We start from the raw sequence: 7,635 nt of genomic DNA, 5'->3' as shown, positions 1-7,635 counted from the left end.
ACCCATTCCTTTAACTTTTCATTTAATCTTTCATAAGTAACCAAAATGAAACAAATTTTCTGACCTAAGTTTTATTTGAAGATATAGGACAGTAATTGCCAAGTATTGGAATTCGCTGAGATCTTTTGTACCCCTCGTCTGTTCACATCTGTCCAAATCCTGAATGACAACCCCCAAACTGTTTGGACATCGATGTCGAACACCTATGTTCATAAAATCCAAATGACCCAAAAATCTCACCTCACCTCGTAATCCGTTAAAACATGAGTGACACAGAACTCTCAAATTCCACTATTCAAAGAAAAATAACAATATATTTTATGTACCCGAACAGTAAACACTAAACAACAACTATTCACAGGTAGAAAACCCCCTTTTCTTAACTGCTTACTATCTGACTACAATTCTGGGAATACGCTGTTCCATTAACACGCTCATTAAACGTTATATTAACTTAATCTCAACACCGCATACTCTCTGTCTTCCCCGCTGTCTTCAGTGTTCCAGTTGCTGATCTCCCTTGCCCACCTTCTTTCTGTTTTTGTTTTACTGTAAATAGGTTTTACGTGAAAAAAATATATTGGATCGAACTTTTTGTCTAATTTTCCCACTAATTTTCAAAATACCAGGTTTATATACTCCCCATGACACATTAAATTCTCATAGTTTGATTGGTTTCCAGGTTTTTAATAAAGTTCAGCTTCGAGTGGTTTTTGGTACCCTGGGCATGATTAAAATTCATTGGTTATATTCGAATGTAATTTTTAGTATCGCAAGTAAGGGTCCCGGCACTCTCTGTAAGGGATGTGATAGATTATGGGACATTCTTCTTTCTGGCCAGGTATATTAGATATCTACCCCGTTTATCACCATCTTCAAATAATCCCTGTTTCAAAAAGGAGAATGCCATTTTTTGCTGTCTGGGTAAGCGCAACATTCAAAGTAGCGCTGAGGGCTGTAATCTGCTGTAACTTGGTTATAGACGGTCTGTCACAGTATGCTGTCTGAGCTGCCTTCAGGCAAGCCTCGAGCATACGCTGCAATTCTGCCTTCTGCCGCTTCTGGGTCGCCGAGTAATAAATATATTTAAATGCATTGTTTGGGTTTAGTTAGTTCATACAAAGCTAAGCTTACAATGAAGGACCTCAGACTCGTGGCATGGGCCTCTTGCTTGATATCGGCGCTTAGGAACGTGTCTGACATTCCAGACTCTTCTACGTGCAAGAAGTATGTCCAGCTGCAGCTTTTGTTTGACCGCATGGCGGCTCTGGAGCTGCGGATGGACTCACTGTGGAGCATTCGTGATGCTGAGGAGGTCGCGGATAGCACGTTTAGTTAACTGGTCACGCCACAGTTATAGTTGCTGAGAGAGACAGTGAATGAGTGACCAAAAGAAAGAAAAAGAGTAGGAAGGCAGTGCAGGTGTCCCCTGCGGTCATCTCCCTCCAAAATAGGTATATGATTTGGATACTGTTGGGGGAGAAGGCTCACAAGGGGAGGGCAGCAGTTACCAGGATCATGGCACCATGTTGGGCAGTGCTTTTCAGAAGGCCGGTAAAAAGATTCGTAGGTCCATAGTCAGAGGGGATTCTATTGTGAGGGGAGTAGATAGGCGGTTCTGTGGCAGAAAACGGGACTCCCGGATGGTATGTTGCCTCCCAGATGCTCGGGTCAGGAATGTCACCGATTGGTTGTAGGGCATTCTAAAAGCGGACAGTGAACTGTCAGTTGTCTTGGTGCATATAAGCACCAACGATATAAGTAGGAAACGTGATGAGGTCCTGAAAGAAGAATTCAGGGAGCTAGGAGAGAAGTTAAAGAGAAGGACCTCAAAGGCAGCGATCTCGCGATTACTGCCAGTGCCACGTGCTAGCCAGCGTAGAAATGAAAAAAAGGCAGGATGAACACGTGGCTTGAGAGATGGTGTAAGAGGGAGGGATTCAGATTCTTTGGACAATGGGACCAGTTCTGGGGAAGATGGGACCATTACAAAATGGACGGTCTACATCTGATCCAGACTGGAAACAATGTCCTTGAGGGAGTTTTTGCTACTACCGTTGGGGAGTTTTTAAACTAATGTTGCAGGGGGCTGGGAACCAGAAGAGAAAGCAAGTAGGCAGTGCGGTTGAGACTGGAGACTGTAAGATTTATTAAGATAGCATTAATAAAGGGAAGAGTAGGCAGACAGCAGATGAGCAAAAAAAAAAACTGGTGGCTTGAAATTCATCTACTTTCATGCGAGGAGCATGGTGTGTAAGGCAGATGAATTTAGGGTTTGGATTGGTGCCTGGGAGGATGACGTTATTGCAATCACAGGGACTTGGTTGAAGGAAGGGCATGATGATTGGCAATGAAATGCTCCAGGATATAGATCCTTCAGACAGGACAGGGAGGGAAGTAAACGTGTGTGTGTGTGTGTGTGTGTGTGTGGGTGGGGGGGGGGGGGGGGGGGGGGGTTGGTGGTGGATTTGCATTGTTGATTAAGGACGATATCACGGCTGTGCTAAAGGAGCACACTATGAAAATCTTGGGTCGTGAGGCATTATGGGTGGAGCTAAGAAATAAGAAGGGTGCAGTCACACTGTTGGGGCTGTATTACAGGCCTCCCAACAATGAGCGTGAGTTAGAAGAACAAAAAGGTCAACAGATTATGGGAAGATGGAGAGGCAATAAGGTAGTGGTGATGGGAGATTTTAATTTTCCCAACATTGACTGGGATACACTTAATATCAGTGGTCTGGGTGGGGTTGAATTTGGAAGAAGCGTCCAGGAGAGTTTTCTTGAGCAGTATGTCAATAGTCCGACGAGAGAAGGAGCCATATTTGACCTGGTACTGGGGAACGAGCCAGGCCAGGTGGTAGACGTTGTCGTGGGGGACTTCTTTGGGAATAGTGACCACAATTCTGTAAGTTTTAGAATATTCATAGATAAAGTAGACAGTGGTCCTAAAGGAAGATTACTAAATTGGGCTAAGGCCAACTATACCAAAATTAGGCAGGAGCTCGGAAATGTGGATTGGATACAGCTATTTGAAGGGAAGTCCACATTTGAGATGTGGGAGGCTTTCACAGATAGGTTAAAGATAGTGCATGTCATAGGCATGTCCCGTTGAAGACAAAGGATAGGAAGGGAAAAATTCGTGAACCGTGGATGACAGGAAAAATTGTACGACTAGCCAAGAACAAAAGAGAAGCTTACATTAGTTATAGGCAGCTAAGAACAGATCGGGCCGTGAAGAATATCGGAAGAGTAGGACACGTCTTAAATGAGGAATCACGCGGACTAAAAGGTGTCATGAAACAGCTTTAGCGAGCAGAATTAAGGAATTCCCAAAGCATTTTATTCTTATATAAGAAGCAAGTGGGTAACTAGAAAAAGGATTGGTCCACTAAAGGATAACGAAGAAAGGCTGTGTATTGAACCTGAGAGAATGGGTGAGATTCGGAATGATTACTTTGCATCAGTGTTTACTGAGGAGAGGAACATAATGAATGTTGAGATTAGACATAGAAGTTTGGTTGCTCTGGATCACGTTGACTTAAGTAGGGAACCATGTGTTGGGTAGGCTAGAGGTCATTAAGGTGGACGAAACCACAGGACCAGATGGGATCTATCCCATGTTGCTGAGCGAGATGAAAGAGAAAATAGCTGGGGCCCTGACAGATATCTTTGTTGCATCTTTAAATAAATGTGAGGTGCCGGAGGACTGGAGGGTTACTTATGTTGTCCCCCTGTACAAGAAGGGTAGTAGGGATATTCCGGGTAACCACAAACCAGTGAGCCTTACGGTGGTGGGGAATTTGCTGGAGAAGATACTGATGGATAGGACCTATTTATATTTAGAAAAGAATGGGCTTATCAGTGATAGGCAACATGGTTTTGTGCAGACGAGATCGTGCCTTACCAACTTAATAGAATTACTTGAGGAAGTGACCAACTTGAGAGCTGAAGGAAGGACTGTTAATGTCGTATTCATGGACTGTATTAAGGCGTTTGATAAGATTCCCAATGGTAGACTAATGGAGAAAATGAAGTCATATGATGTGTAGGGTGTTCTAGCTAGGTGGATAAAAAACTGGTTGAGGAGCAGGAGGCAGAGAGTCGTAGTTGAAGGGAATTTCGCGAAATGAAGAAAGGTGACCATTGGTGTTCCACAGGGGTCACTGTTGTCTGTAATATATATAAATGATCTGGAAGAGGGCACTGTTGGTATAATCAGCAAGTTTGCAGATGACACGAAGATTGGTGGATTGACAGAAAGCATAAGCGACTGTCAGAGAATACAAGAGGATATAGATAGATTGGAGAGTTGAGCAGAAAAGTGGCAGATGGATTTCAATCCAAACAAATGTGTGGTGATGCATTTAGTCAAGACTAATTCTAGAGTGAGTTATACAATGAATGGAAGAGCATTGGGCAAAGTTGATGGGCATTGAGATCTGGGAGTGCAGGTCCATTGTAATCTGAAGGTTGCTGCACATGTGGATAGAGTGGTCAAGAAGGCATATAGCATGTTTGCCTTCATTGGACGGGGTATTGAATATAAGAGCTGACAAGTCATGTTAACATTGTACAAGACATTGGTTCGGCCGCATTTACTGTGTGCAGTGCTGATCACTACATTACCAAAAGGTTGTGGACGCTTTGGAGATGGTGCAGAGAAAGTTTACGAAGATGTTGCCTGGTATGGAAGGAGCTGGCTATGAAGAGAGGTTCAGTAGGTTAGGTTTATTTTCAATAGAAATAAGGAGATAGAGGGGGACCTGATTGAGGTTTATAAAATCATGAAGGGTATAGACAGGGTGGATAGAGACAACTTTTTCCCAGGGTGAAGGATTCAATAACGAGAGGAAAGGTCATGCTTTCAAGGTGAGAGCTAGCAAGTTTAAGGGGGAACACGCGGTAAGTACTTAACAAAGAGGGTGGTGGGCGGTTGCAACGTGCTGCCAGCAGAGGTGGTAGAGGCAGGCAGGTAGATTCATTGAAGATGCGTATGGACAGATGCATGAGTAGGTTTGGAGCAGAGGGATACAGATGCTTAGGAATTGACTGACAGGTTTAGACAGTACATTTGGATCAACTCAGGCTTGGAGGGAAGAAGGTCCTATTCCTGGGCTGTAAAAGAAATCTTAAATTAAGGGAACACTGAGGAAGCAGCGATCATAATATATGGTAGAGTTCAGTCTGCAGTTTGAAAGAGAGAAGGCAAAATCGGATGTAATGGTGTTACAGATAAATAAAGGTAATTATGAGGGCATGAGAGAGGAACTGAAGAAAATAGACTGGAAGCTGAGCCTAGCAGGGAAGACAGTAGAGCAAAAATGGCAGGAGTTTGTGGGTAAAATTGAGGACACTGTACAGAGGTTCATCCCCAAGAAGAGAAAGATTATCATTATCCAGGGAGGGATTAGACAGCCATGGCTGACAAAGGAAGCCTGAAAATCTATAAAAGAAAAAGAGACAGCCTATAAAGTGGCCAAGAGCACTGGGAAATCAGAAGATTGGGAAGGCTACAAAAACAAACAGGGGATAACAAAGAGAGAAATAAGGAAGGAGAGGATCAAATATGAAGGTAGGCTGGACAATAATATTAGAAATGATAGTAAAAGTTCCTTTCAATACATAAGAAACAAACGACAGGCAAGCGTAGACATTGGACCACGTCAAACTGATGCTGGAAGCCTAGTGATGGGAGATAAGGAAATAGCAGGAGAACTTAATAAGTACTTTGCGTCACTCTTCACAGTGGAAGAGATGAGCAATATCGCAACAATTAAAGGGAGTCAGGGGGCTGAGTTGAGTATGGTTGCCATTACAAAAGAGGAAGTGCTAGAAAAGCCAAAGGTCTTAAAATTGATAAATCTCCTGGCCCCGATGGGTTCTGAGGGAGGTGGCTGAGGAATAGCGGAGGCGTTGGTTGAGATCTTTCAAAAGTCACTGGAGTCAGGAAAAGTCCCGGATGATTGGAATATCGCTGTTGTAACCGCCTTGTTCAAGAAAGGATCAAAGCAAAAGATGGAAAATTATAGGCCAATTAGCCTAACCTCAGTTGTTGGTAAAATTCTAGAATCCATCATTAAGGATGAGGTTTCTAATTTTTTGGAAGAGCAGGGTCGGATTAGAACAAGTCAACATGGATCTAGTAAGGGGAGATCGTGCCTGGCAAACCTGTTGGAGTTCTTTGAAGAGGTGACAAGTAGGTTAGACCGGGGAAACCCAGTGGATGTGGTCTAACTAGACTTCCAAAGGGCCTTTGATAAGGTGCCACACGGGAGGCTGCTGAGCAAGGTGAGGGTCCATGGTGTTCGAAGTGAGCTACTGTTATGGATTGAGGATTGGCTGTCTGACAGAAGGCAGAGAGTTGGGATAAAATATTGGACTTTTCGGAATGGCAGCCGGTGACAAGCGGTGTCCTGTAGCGTTCAGTATTGGGGCCGCAGCTGTTCACATTATATATTAATGATCTGGATGAAGGGTGTGGGGAATTCTAGCGAAGTTTGCCGATGATACAAAGTTAGGTGGACAGGCAGGTAGTACTGAGGAAGTGGGGAGGCTGCAGAAGGATCTAGACAGTTTGGAGGAGTTGTCCAGGAAATGGCTGATGGAATTCAATGTGAACAAATGCGAGGTCTTGCACTTTGGAAAAAAGAATAGAAGCATGGACTACTTTCTAAACGGTGAGAAAATTCGTATAGCCAAAGTACAGAGGGATCTGGGAGTGCTAGTTGAGGATTCTCTTAAGGTAAACAGGCAGGTTGAGTCTGTGATTAAGAAGGCAAATGCAATGTTGTCAATTATCTCAAGAGGGTTGGAATATAAAAGCAATGTTGTGTTACTGAGACTTTATAAACCTCTGGTTAGACCCCATTTGGAGTACTGTGTCCAGTTTTGGTCCCCACACCTCAGGATGGACATACTGGCACTGGAGCGTGTCCAGCAGAGATTCACACGATGATCCCTGGAATGATAGGTCTAACATATGAGGAACGGCTGAGGAACCTGGGATTGTATTCATTGGAGTTTAGAAGATTAAGGGGAGGTCTAATAGAAACTTATAAAATAATACATGGCTTGGAGAGGGTGGACACTAGGAAATTGTATCTGTTAGGCGAGGAGACTAGGATCTGTGGACACAGCCTTACAATTAGAGGGGGAAAATTCAGAACAGAAATGCGGAGACATTCCTTCAGCCAGAGAGTGGTGGGCCTGTGGAATTCATTGTCACAGAGTGCCGTGGAGGCTGGGACGCTAAATGTCTTCAAGACAGAAATTGATAAATTCTTGATGTCACAAGGAATTAAAGGCTACGGGGAGAATGTGGGTAAGTGGAGTTGAAATGCCCATCAGCCATGATTGAATGGCGGAGTGAACTCGATGGGCCGAATGGCCTTACTTCCGCTCCTATGTCTTATGGTCTTATTTCTTTGTTCTTTGTTCTTCTTTTTACTTCCTGCTGTAACTTGAAGAGCTCCTTACTGGTTAGATGTGTTTCTCGCAGCAAGGCGACATCAACCCTCTTTTTTCTCTGGCTTGAAAGCATCTTTTTACTCTTACTTGGTGAGTGACTCCCCTTAACATTCCAGGTGCACCATATAACTGAACCTTTAGCCAAAGCCATCTGAAATATTATGTGAC

This window comes from Chiloscyllium plagiosum, unplaced genomic scaffold, assembly GCF_037043375.1.
Source record: "Chiloscyllium plagiosum isolate Xiang-an unplaced genomic scaffold, Cpla_swu_hap1 HiC_scaffold_13, whole genome shotgun sequence".
In the NCBI taxonomy this organism is placed as follows: Eukaryota; Metazoa; Chordata; class Chondrichthyes; order Orectolobiformes; family Hemiscylliidae; genus Chiloscyllium; species Chiloscyllium plagiosum.
This window is presented reverse-complemented; position numbering follows the sequence as displayed.